The 12,132-nt window shown below is 43.1% G+C and overlaps 1 protein-coding gene and 1 long non-coding RNA gene across 2 annotated transcripts in view; both read right to left on the bottom strand.

Annotated features, from left to right (window-relative positions):
* Positions 1-12,132, bottom strand: part of LOC132973325 (tetraspanin-9-like) — a 235,233-nt gene that overhangs the window by 145,721 nt on the left and 77,380 nt on the right. The window lies entirely within an intron of this gene.
* LOC132973309 (uncharacterized) lies at positions 4,057-6,907 on the bottom strand. Its single transcript, XR_009672980.1, has 2 exons — positions 4,443-6,907; positions 4,057-4,175 (listed from the first exon to the last, which is right to left on the bottom strand). It is a non-coding gene; the product is annotated as an uncharacterized LOC132973309 (long non-coding RNA).

Raw genomic sequence — 12,132 nt, 5'->3', positions numbered from 1 at the left:
CGAGTCCAAAGTAATATCCACCTTATGACATCACACATTGACCTTATGACATCACACATTGACCTTTGTTACCGTTCCTTTGAGCTGTTTGACCTCAGTTTGGGATCCCTAACCACTTCCTGTTTCTGTGCTTAACTTCATGTCCTAACCTTCCATCTAACAGAAGCTCCTTACTGTATTTCAAAATAAAAGCAGGGTTGAATTCAAATGGCAAGAAAAGTTATCTTAGCTTAAATCTGTACAAACTCTCAAAATAAAATTCAACTTTTATTTTTAAATGCAAAATTATTAAATTTCAAACATGCAGTTAAAAATGTAATGTGATAAACTTTTGAAATTGAGCGATTACTTGCAATGAAAAAAACTTAAATCATTTGACAGCCCGGGTCGGTATGCATCACGGCTTGACCGAGCTCAGCAGGCGGTGGAAGAAGCAGGATGTGTTGAACACTGGAGAGACAGAGGAGTGGATGCACATTGTAAATCTAAAAGTCTTTTTTTAGAAGGCATGCGTGCAAAAGGAATGCTAAACGCATGACTGACACTGATTGTGCAGCTCAGAAATCTCTAAACACAATATAAATAAATCAAACATCACAGCAGGTAATGTAGGGCTGCAGTGATCTGGAAGCACCCGCCTCCTGTGATATATGAGCTCGCTGACACGGAGCAGCTCGTAGTCTGCTTATGTGACGGAGCGCTGATGATAACTGTGCTTCCACTTTAATGTCATAACATGGGCTAATCCTCTTAAAGCTGGGATAGCAGATGATCTCCAGACAAAGGGGGCCTCTGAAGGGACGAGCAAAGCCCACTTTACCTTACACCCCCCCACTCCAACTCTCCCCTCCTGAGGGGGGCAGCTGCTCAGTCAACACACAAATAACACAACACACAAAACATTAACACAAATGTACTGTAAGCAGGTATGATGCAGCCAATCCCACCCCCAGGGATAATCTCCCCGTACACAAACACACTCTGTAAATCTCTCGAGGTGCTGATAGGGCAACACAAGCACCTCTGGGTGGGGCTTGGGAGAAAGTCTCACTTAGTTGACCTAAATCTGGCCTCTGACAGACAGTCAGGAAGCATTGATTATTCATGCACGACTACGCCTCAAGGTTCAAGGGTCTTTAACACACAAGCTTGTAGTTGCAAGTACAAGCGCAGTAGGAATTAATTTGTCCACCAGCAGATTTAAGACTCAATAAGACACAATCATAAGGACACAGCAACTTGCACTGCAATGCAAAACTAATGTTAAGAATCATATATATAGATATATATATATATCTATATATAGATATATATATATATATTACATCAGGTTTTTCCAATATCCTGCAGCCCTATCATGCATAGAATTTAGAAATATGAAAATATATCGAATGTTATTCTGAATGTTTAAAAGCAAACTCAAGACCTACCGTTTTAGTAGAGCTTTTAACTGAATCTCATTTTATCTAGTTTTATTACATTTTTAACCTCCTGTGTTTCCTCATTTAGAATTAATGATAGCGTTTCCAGTACCTGTTCTTATCTAATTATTTTATCTTAGTTTTTGGATTGTGGGATAGGGGTGGGGGAGGGAGTCATCTTGTTGCTGTTTGATTTATGTTGATGTAAAGCACTTTGTGATACATTTGTTATATGAAAAGTGCTATACAAATAATGATTGATTGATTGATTGATTGATTGATTGATTGATTGATAAACGTTGTCTTAAAACCTGATTTAGAAAATATCTTAAAGTAAATTGGGAAAAGTGAGTTTGGATGTCTGAAGACGGCTGTACATAGAGACACCTTTGCTGGTTTGTCAACCCCACCGTCTGTACTACAGAATGTGTACTTTGAGAAAATCTTAACATAAATGACTTCTTACTTTTACTCAAGTAGATTTAGAGACCTGTCAGTTTACTACTTCTTATGTTACTGTATTGAATCCCCCCCCCCCCCCCCAAAAAAAAAGGTAGAGGACCCAAATGCAGTCTAACAAAAAAAATTATGAACAAAGAGGCAAACGCTGCCACTTCCTCAAACGTTGAGTGTATCAGGTGTGAACCATGTTAATTCTCTCCAGATGTTTTGATGCATCAACTGTGTGAGATGTGAGCTCTAAGCTGGCTAGACACTGCTGTGTATGTTTGGGAGGAACTGAGGGTTTGTGTGTTTCACAGCCCAGAACAAAAACAGATTAATAACCTTAAGATAAACACGGACTTGTTTGTCTGTCTCTGCATGTACTTATCCATTAAACTGAAACATCTCCCAACTTTAGCTGCACAGCACTTTGTGCATTAGCTTGCATGTGTTGATTATACAAATGGCAAAACATAAAGTAATGTCTTGGCTCTGATTGTAAGAGGAAAAAAACTGTTTTCAAATGTTAACCTGAGTTTATGACATATACCTGTGCATCCTGTCAATGCTGGAGTGTGATTGTGGTTTTGCAGGATGAGCCCATCGCCCCTCAGCACATAACGGTGTAGTTTTAAAATAAAGTACACCTAGCAACCTAACACACACAAACAGCATCCAGGTCAGCCTCCTTTTGTCATAGACTTTACTTCAGATGTGAAAGGTCACCTCTGATCTTCTTTGATCCTTGGCATTAGCGGTAATATTCAGCAGCATCACTCAAAACAACCCATCTGTCTGCCTCCATGCGGTCTGAACATAGACCTCTGGGAATCAGAGTATGATCGCTTTAAATCTACCCCCCCCAACACACACACACACACACACAAAAACACAATTCTAGCCCAGAGAGAGATTAAGCAGCCACAGACCTATATTACTTCATAATCCTTTGTTTAAAAGAATTTCAGCATCTCAAAACACAACAGTGTCAACAACATCCTCTGCAGAACGACATTTCATGAAAAGAATCCAAAAGATTACCAAGATTATTATTCGAAACAATTCCACATTTCGATATACACCATGGTGATAGGGTGACAGGTAAGCTTGGTGCAGAAACAAAATGAAAATATGATTACTGGTCTGATTGTGGGAGGATTAGTGCGGAGGTGAGGTGAGCGAGCGATCATGACGATGGTTAAAGGAACAGGAAGTACAGCCAAGCAGTTACAGAAAACACATTAAAACTCATTTTAGACCGACGGATACATGATCCGAATGGATGTAAGATGTTTGAAATGATCTCATGATAAGATATAAACCTTGACCATACACGCTAACACACACAAAACCAAAATGCACTCATACTGTATACACACACACACACACACACACACACACACACACACACACACACACACACAAGGGTGCAATTAAGGTCTGACAGAGGGCACCTCTGCAGGAAATATACCCCAGATCATTGGGGGTTGAAATCTCACATTAATCCTTACTCAACCCTCCAGCCCTGCACATTAAACACCGCTCTGCTACACACACACACACGCACGCACACACACACACACAGACACACACACACACACACACACACACACACACACACACACACACACACACACAGACTGCATGGTGGCAGGCCTATCATCTCTCCCTGGCGACACTCGTCTGTTGAGACACCATCATGATCATCACCACTTCTTGCACATTCTCTCTATCTCTCACACACCCACCCACACCCACCCACACCCACACCCACACCCACACACCCACCCACCCACCCACCCACACACACACACACACACACACACACACACACACACACACACACACACACACACACACACAAACAGCAGATGCCTGGATCAAAGGCAACTCTTCTCTTTACTTCATCACCTACAAAGCTTGAAAAAAACACTTGAAGCATGTGTCGAAGGAATGAATGAGATTCTCCACTGGGAATAAAGAGCCACATCAAGAAACACTACGACTCACAAGTCAAAAAAACCACTCAAGCTAACCAAAGATGTTTGATAGCAACATAGGAGGAGTGATGTATTTTCATTTGGAAAATCTGAGGATCTCATTCCTTTATTTTGATTTTATCACTCAGGTCTTCTTTGTGGTGTAAATGGTCCCTGTGTGAAGTGCAGCATGCACTATGCAATTTCCAGCAGAGTTACATAACTGATTCTGTAGTCGGGCGAATTTGTGCCAGACCGCGCTCCGTTTGTTGTGCAATTTTAAAGGTAGGGTTGGTCATTTTCCAAAACTATCATTCCCTCAGTGCTCCGTCTACACCCACCCCCTCCCCTCTGTGCTCCCTCAAAAGCCACGCCCCCTCACTTACATGCACGCAAGGAGTAGAGAACAAGCAGGGAGACAGGGAGGCTGTGATTGGTTCATCAGATTGGTACCTCGTGGCAGACATTGGTTGAAGTTTTTACAGGCTTACAACTGATACAGATGACAGATTTTCTTTGTTCCTTTTTCAGAGAACATGAGTTATTAATGTCTGTCAGGACCTAAAGACAATGTCAACCAAAATCTTAAAAATTGGACCTGGAGAAAATGACCTGCCCTGCCTTTAAGGGGGCAAGATGGCCGAAAACAGTCTGATCACCCACAGGGTTCATGTTGCTGCAGGAGCAACAAATCTACCAACTGAGCCACAGCCGGCCCTTTTTGAGTTGCACGACTAATTCTGAAGTGGAATAAGTGCCAGATCGCGCTCCGCTTGTCGTGCAAATTTAAGGGAGGGCAAGATGGCCGTCATGTGATTTTCCGGCATTCTTCACATTTTGGTCGTACGACTACAAACTCTCGCACAGTGTGAACAGAGGCACGAGCAAATTCCCTGACATCAGAGCTTTTTATTCCTGATCATGCCTACACTAACTGTCAGAAAGCACCATGGCAACAGCAGGCATGCCTGTTCAACGTGCACCGCCCCCACCTCCAATCACCAAAGATATGAACCAGAGAAATGTTGTCATGAAATAGCTACAGACCTCCAGCTGACGGGAATGCATGTTATGATTTAGCTTGTGTCTGCTGGTGATACTGAGTGCATGATCAAAGCGCCTGTGGATTTCAGCCGTACATAGGAGACAAGTGAAATACAGATCTGACTTCAACTCCGTCCAGATTTGGACGAGGTTTGGTCGTACATCGTAAACGATTCAGTCGTACAGTGCGAGCCGTCGTCCTGCCAGGACTTTCCTTCAATGGTTCAGTGTCTGCCAGGCTTTAGCTGATGTTAGAAACTTTAATTCTGAGCTGATGCCTTTGAAAGTCTTTCAGTCCCCTGGTCGTAGGTTGCGTCTTGAAAGGTTATTTTCCGTGGGAGAAACTGAATAGTGATTAAAGTAGAGGTGAAATAAATTCGCTCTTTGACTTCATATTCAAATGAGCTTGTTGGGAGCACTTTTCATTGTCATTTTCTCAACACTAATGGACTGCTGTGCTTTATTCTGCCTCCAGACTTCAGTGATTGTTTCTGAATTTTCTGACAGAGCGAATTTGCATTTAAAATGCTGGTCTTCATTCCACCCACGTTTTGCTTTTTTATTATTATTATTTTTTTTTACATCAAAACAACTTTACGAGCAAACACATCATGAAACTAAATGATGTGTTAAAATGGACAGATTCCTGATGTGAAGCACAGTGAAGGATTGGAGGCTTTTTACAAACTTTTATCTCACTCTATGGAAGAGATTCCCCAAAGTGAGGTGAAAAAACATACGTTCTTTTGTGCTTTCCCATCGATATCGATGCTTTTAAGTGACAACAAGATTATCTGTGTCATCTTTGTTGATCCCTCAGTGGTTTTAGAAAAGCTCTTACAAAAGGCTCCTCTCAGCCTCGTGTTTGGTCGATACTTTCCTGCGAGAGATGTTTTGATTCTGTTGGTTTTTAAAATGTGTTATCTGCCACTAAAGGAAGCAACCTTCCGTTTTCTGTGTTTGCTTCACTAAACCAAGGAAGACAGTAATCAGACGGATATGTCTGTCATTGAAGCTAATGAGATGATGAGCTAAAACAGAGGGGAACATGAACAATGGGCTGCCACCACTCGGAGAAAAACAAGATGTTATTTGAAGTAAATAGAAATATACAAACATGGAAAATAAAATCTGCTCAACATAATAGGGATTCAGTTTAATATGCATGCAGTTGTAATCACATAACGTGTTTTTTAAGGCGGGACATATGGAGTGGGACTTGATTGAGTTACAGCACACAGCTACATCCATCACAAGGACGTGCTGGATTAATCATTTCCATGAGGAATGTAAAAACACTGACTTATTAGAAACACTTTCATTCTGCAAACCGAACTGACGTTAGACTGAAGCTTAGTCTTCATCCAAGATTATTATTTAAAAAGTCCCTCTGACACATGATGGATACTCAAGGTGTTCAAAGATATTAGGCAACCGAGATCATTTGTGCTTACATGATCACAGCGGTGCAGCCTTGAATTATTCAGAGGTGTTGTACAACCCAAGCCTTTTTACAGAAACAGTAGAAAGCAGGACAGTATGAGTACTCTTTGTCCCAAACAGACAAAGTATGGACGTCACAGTTTGGTGCACGCAGTCATACAATGAATACATCTGAGTGGAGGAAAAAGGCATGCACACATGGCGGTATCCACACCCCACAGAAGAAGATGCAGACACAGCAAAACAGACGTAGGAGAAGAGTGACGCAGCAAGATGACACGGCAAAGATAGAGAACCCGCCTGCTACTTTTATTCAGTTGGGTGGATATTTTAGGTTCTACGTGAATAAAGTCACTGGAAACATGTCAGACATGTTAATGAAAATAAGACGGCATCTCCCTGAGGTGCCAATCACTGTCCAGCAAATTATCCCTTCTTTTTTTAAAAAGTTTTTTAAGATGTATTTTTGGGCTTTTTTGTGCCTCTATTGTAGAGATAGGACAGTGGAGTCTGAAATCAGGGAGAGAGATGGTGGGGAATGACATGCAGTAAAGGAGCCACAGGTTGGATTAAACCTTGGCCTTGGTCTGCTTGGTGGACTACAGCCTCAGTACATGGGTTGTGCAAACTAACCACTACACAACCAGAGCGCCATCCTACTTGTTTTCAACAAGCTGTGGTAACTATAACAACCAAGGACCGCTGCTTTTAAAAAGCTTCTGGATGTGAAAGCAGAGAGGGTCAAACGCATCACTCAAGCTAATACATTTTTAAGGCTATGTTCACTAAGGCCCCGTGTCCACCTAGCGTTTTTATCTGAGCGCCTTTCTTCAAGTGTTTTCAGTGAGTAGAGAGTGTTCAGCCTTTTTTTGCTGCTGCTCCGAGCGCTCAAGTTAAATATCTTTCAACTTTTCAGCTGCTGTTGACGTCACCGGCTCTCTTTTCCAAATGTATGATATATTCCTTGTATTTTTGCCGCCTACAGATCGTGTCTTGTACCCACATCCTCCTCGCTCCGTGTCTGATCGGGTAAAAAAAGACCTCAAATATAAAACGTGCAGGACGTGCAGCGCATTTCTTCTCGCAAACACTCCCGAGTGCACAGCCAGCGCTCTTCTGCCTGGACAAAAAATGCTAGGTGTACACGGGGCCTTATGCAGCAGTATAGAGGACTCCTGCTTCTTCCTGCACCTCCCTCTATCCCACTATACGGCTACTCAGATGGCTGTTGATCATGAGTCTGGTTGTGCTCGAGGTTTCCACCTGTTGTAAGGACGTCTTTCCTGCCACTGTTATTTTGCTGAATGTTGCCAAATGCTGCCCTCGTGGTGGATTAATGGTGGGTCTTTGTATATAATATAACAAAGAGTACAGTCTAGACCTGCTCTCTTTGTAGAGTGTCTTGAGATAAGATTTGTCATGAATTGGCACTATACAAATAAAGATGGATTGATTGATTGAACCCTTGTTGCAATGTCCCATCCCGTGCACAAATAAGCACTGCACCCACTGTTACACTAACAACAGATGGATGGACCTCCTGTGACACTTGAAGGTGTCTCACAGTGACCGCACACTTCATCATTGTCGGTGTGATCATTATGCACCTTCAATAGAGACACAACAAAAACTCTCTCACATCTTATTTATTTTATTAATTTTATATTTTCAAACCTGGAGATGTGATCCGTTTCTGTGTTGTTGTTTTTTTTATCTCACATCATCTTGTTTGGATTTCCTCTCTTTTTTTGTTTCATGTTCTTTGAAACTTCAGGCTGTAGCAGCTATTGCAGATCATTGTAGACGACACTACATGAAACAAGCTGCAACTCGCACTTCTGTTGGTTCAAAATGAATTACAGAAACCTTGACTTGTGTATGCAGGACTGTGATGCTCTTTTCCTGTATCGAACTATTGTACCAAACCGTGACCCCAAAAACTAGGTACGGACTGAACGTGACCTCTGTGAACCGTAAACCTGGTCGATAGAATTTCTCGACGTGACTCTCATGGGAGCCAATCCAAGGACACCGAGTTCTGGATGTTTCTGATTTTCCAAATTAAAAAAATGTGTTTCCCGTTACAAATAATAAAAACGTTCAGATGCCAAGTGAACCCATGTGACTCTGAATCAGGAGAGCTTACCTCACTAACTTGTGACTCAAGGGTGCAAATATATGTTAATATGTCCTCTCAACAGTCATTTACATCTATCAAGATCTGTGTGTTTTTTCAAGTCAAGCATAAAGGGCAATGCATCAGTGCACAAACAGGTCATTTATCCATTAGTGGTCACAAAAAGGTAACAGACAAACAAACACAAATGGTTCTCTGTGTTGCCATTATCACCGCTCCGGCTCTTTGAGTCTGTGTGGCTCCCACACACTGATTGCGATTTCATGAAATGTCCAAACTGAAGCCACACACACACACACACACACACACACACACACACAGACCTGTTCAGAGTGTGGTGGGAAACAAGAAGATTTAGGAGATTTAGAGTAATGGAATAATCACTGTGAAGGAGCAGAGCTGAGCAGAGTCATGCAAGAATAGTTGTGGCAACCTTGGATTTCATCAATACAATCAGCTGTCTCTCTTATGAAACAGCTCGGCGCTCGCTGCCTTTCACACAACTTTAAATCAAAAGCAATCGTAGTTTTGATTACAATGCATGGATTTTTGTAGCAGGGGCTCGGAGGAAGGGAGACAATAACAACGAGGAAGCCTGAAAATGTAGAATATAGACGAGATCAAAAAAGCAGAGTGACTTTTTGGTCTTATGAAAGAGGAGGAAAAAAAGCATTCAAATCAGCTCAATTCACATCCTTATCTGTGCATGAGATATGGTAACCTTTGAAGTCATTTTACAGTCATTAAAAGCAGCGCTGCGATATGTTCCACAGATGATTAGGAGTGATTCATTATTTCTCCCTGGGGCTGCACGCGTGTGTGTATGGAGCACATATGTGGCAGTTTTCGAGCGTGTAATTCCACTGATGTTTATCGGCGTTGTATGCCCTCTGACTGGTGTGTAATTGTGTTGTCACAGGAGTGTGGAGAGAGGTGCTGGGAGGCACAGTAGAGGACAGAAGTGGGGGGGTGGGGGGTAAAGTCTGTGGGTGGTCATGGAGGTGAAAAGGTCACTGCTGAGTGTTGTCTTCACCCACGGGTCCTAAAAGAGGATCTGTTTGTCTCTATCAACAAAGAGCGAGGAGGAGGTAACGGAGGCAGAGCACAGTCACACTGATCTCAACACACACACCCACACACACACACTATATGTTTCACAACTCTTATTTCATGCTTTCAGCATCTTCCTATCTTACTTGCCCTCTACCTCTCGGACTCCCTCACCCCCCTCCTCCCCTCCTCCTCCCCCCTCTGAGTGGGATTTGTGATCTAAGATCAGTGCAGCTGTAATGCCCTTCTCAGTAGACTGACAGATGATACAGCATGCCCTTTGGGCTCCAGCCGGAATGGCTACAGATCAATACCAGGGCTGGCTGCCTGTCAGCATTCACACACACACACACACACACACACACACACACACACACACACACACACACACACACACACACACACACACACACACGGCATTCACGTGCAAAGCTAGCATCAAAGCCCATCTGAGCTGGCAGGACTGTGCCGGAACAGGACCTGGATGTGTGCGACACAGCAGGAGTGGGCATTCCCGGGATAGTTCCCATCCTGGAGGGGCCTGGAGGATGACGAGGCTGTGGAATTCAGCTGGCAGATTCCTCTGGCTCCGCCGGCTGTTTAGATTAAGCAGTTTGGACGGACGAGCTGACTGACTGAGTGGACAAAGCAACAGGTTGAAGAAATAATCGAGTGTGGCAGGGTGGCCGTTTAACCTCTGTGTGGGGACACGTGTGTGTGTGTGTGTGTGTGTGTGTGTGTGTGTGTGTGTGTGTGTGTGGTCACTTGTGAGTGACACCATATTGAGCTCTGGTGCTAAGTGTGAGTTTGGTCCGGCGCCATTGGCCGCAGAATGTTCAGTGAAAGTTTAAACACTAACATGACCTCAACGGAAAACCTTTAAATCCTGAATCACCCCAGACTATCTCAATATAACACAACTATAATTGTTTGATTTGTTTATTGAAGTTAAAAAAAAAAGTAAACAAAACATGTGAAAATCTTCTGAAGGCTTCCTTGACCGGTGTGAGCTAACTTTGTTTTTAAAGAAGGCGATCTGGAGAGTTAAAAGCGAGACTGAATGAAAGGTTAAGATGGGCTTTCTTTGCAGTAAGGGCTGTGATGAGCTGCTCAACATCAACGTGCTCTCAGGCTCCAACGGGCAGAATAATTACTCTCCTGGCTGGAGAAATTAGAAATCTCTCTCCCTGCCTTGCATCATTCTTGTGTGCCTCATCAGACAAGTGCAATGAAGAGCGAATGTGCTGAAATGCTTGTCAGGTACATCCTAAAGAACAAGCTTGTTTTATTTATCCATCGTACTCGCATAGAAGAGCAGATCATTGTATCACATTGTTACAAAACAGCAATTCATATCCCCCTACATGCAGCCACTGATAGTTACACAAACATGATATTACATTATTTATTTTCTGACAATGACGATTGTGGTGGAGGAACCAATTTCATGTCAAATGGAGGCTGTCGGAGACCCAAACTGAATTACTCATCCATTCCATAAGTACAATGCATCCCTCTGCATGCTCACCGTATTCCCAAAATGTAACCAATCGACCTATGCAAATACGCCGCGTCCAAGAGGGAGACGGGGTTGCCATTGTTCCGGCGTGCATTGCGTCACTGCTCCTCGAAAACCATAAATAAAAATGAGATGTATAAATAATGCACGCTCAGATTTGACTCCCCCACACTCGACTCATCTGTCGGCCCCTCTCCCAAGCAGGAGGTAATTTATTGTCTCCCACTGCCATGGCAGAGTCAATCAATAGCCAATTAAAGACGGGCATACAAGGTCTCTGGAGGCCGTCAGTGCATGTGGTGCGGGGTCAGCCAGGGAAATAAATATGTAAATGCTTCACTGGTTGAATATACTCAGTCAGTATCTTTCAGCGATCCGAACAGGAGGTGTGTCAATAACCCCCCCCCACACACACACACACACCTACCTACTGCCTAGTGTGTTAACCTCCCTCATACTGCGCTGTCACTGCTGGTCAGAGAGGCCCAGAGGAGCTGTTACCAAGGGCTGAAGGGTTGTGAGACACTTGTGTGTGGGTGTGTCCTTGACAGCCAATAAAATTAAATGATGTGCAGGTTGAAGGGCAGATCATTAAGTCACATGCATTTCAACATCATCAACATCAGCATCACATAAGCTGAACAACACTGATTACAAGTGCTTTGTTCTGTTTTCTTTAAGTGTAATTGCACTTTTAATCCCACCGAGCACACGCACTCTCCCGCTCTCACTTTGGCCGTGTACTTTTCTGCAGCACAGAAACTTTTCCAGAAGCTTCCACGGTGAGAAGAAAGACGGACAGGATACAGCAGGTTTCAGACATCTAGGTACAGATCCAATCTCTGACAGCCGTAAAAAAAGATGTGACTAAAGCCGGTAAAGCTGCAGACGTCGAAGCCGCGGCGGCACTGTAAACATCAGACAACTGAAAACATAACGCTGCTCCAGCAGGATTTACTGCAAACATTGAGGACGCTGACATTATCTCTCTATTGTCCTCTGGAGTGAATCTTTTATTAAAATATTACGGACCATCAGAATACTAACTTTCATCATTTTTGCACAAGAGAGATCTTTCTTAAAGCTTTGAAAAAT

Source organism: Labrus mixtus, chromosome 4, assembly GCF_963584025.1.
Source record: "Labrus mixtus chromosome 4, fLabMix1.1, whole genome shotgun sequence".
NCBI lineage: Eukaryota > Metazoa > Chordata > Actinopteri > Labriformes > Labridae > Labrus > Labrus mixtus.
Note: the sequence above shows the minus strand (reverse complement) of the source record. Positions and strands in the feature narration are given on the sequence as shown.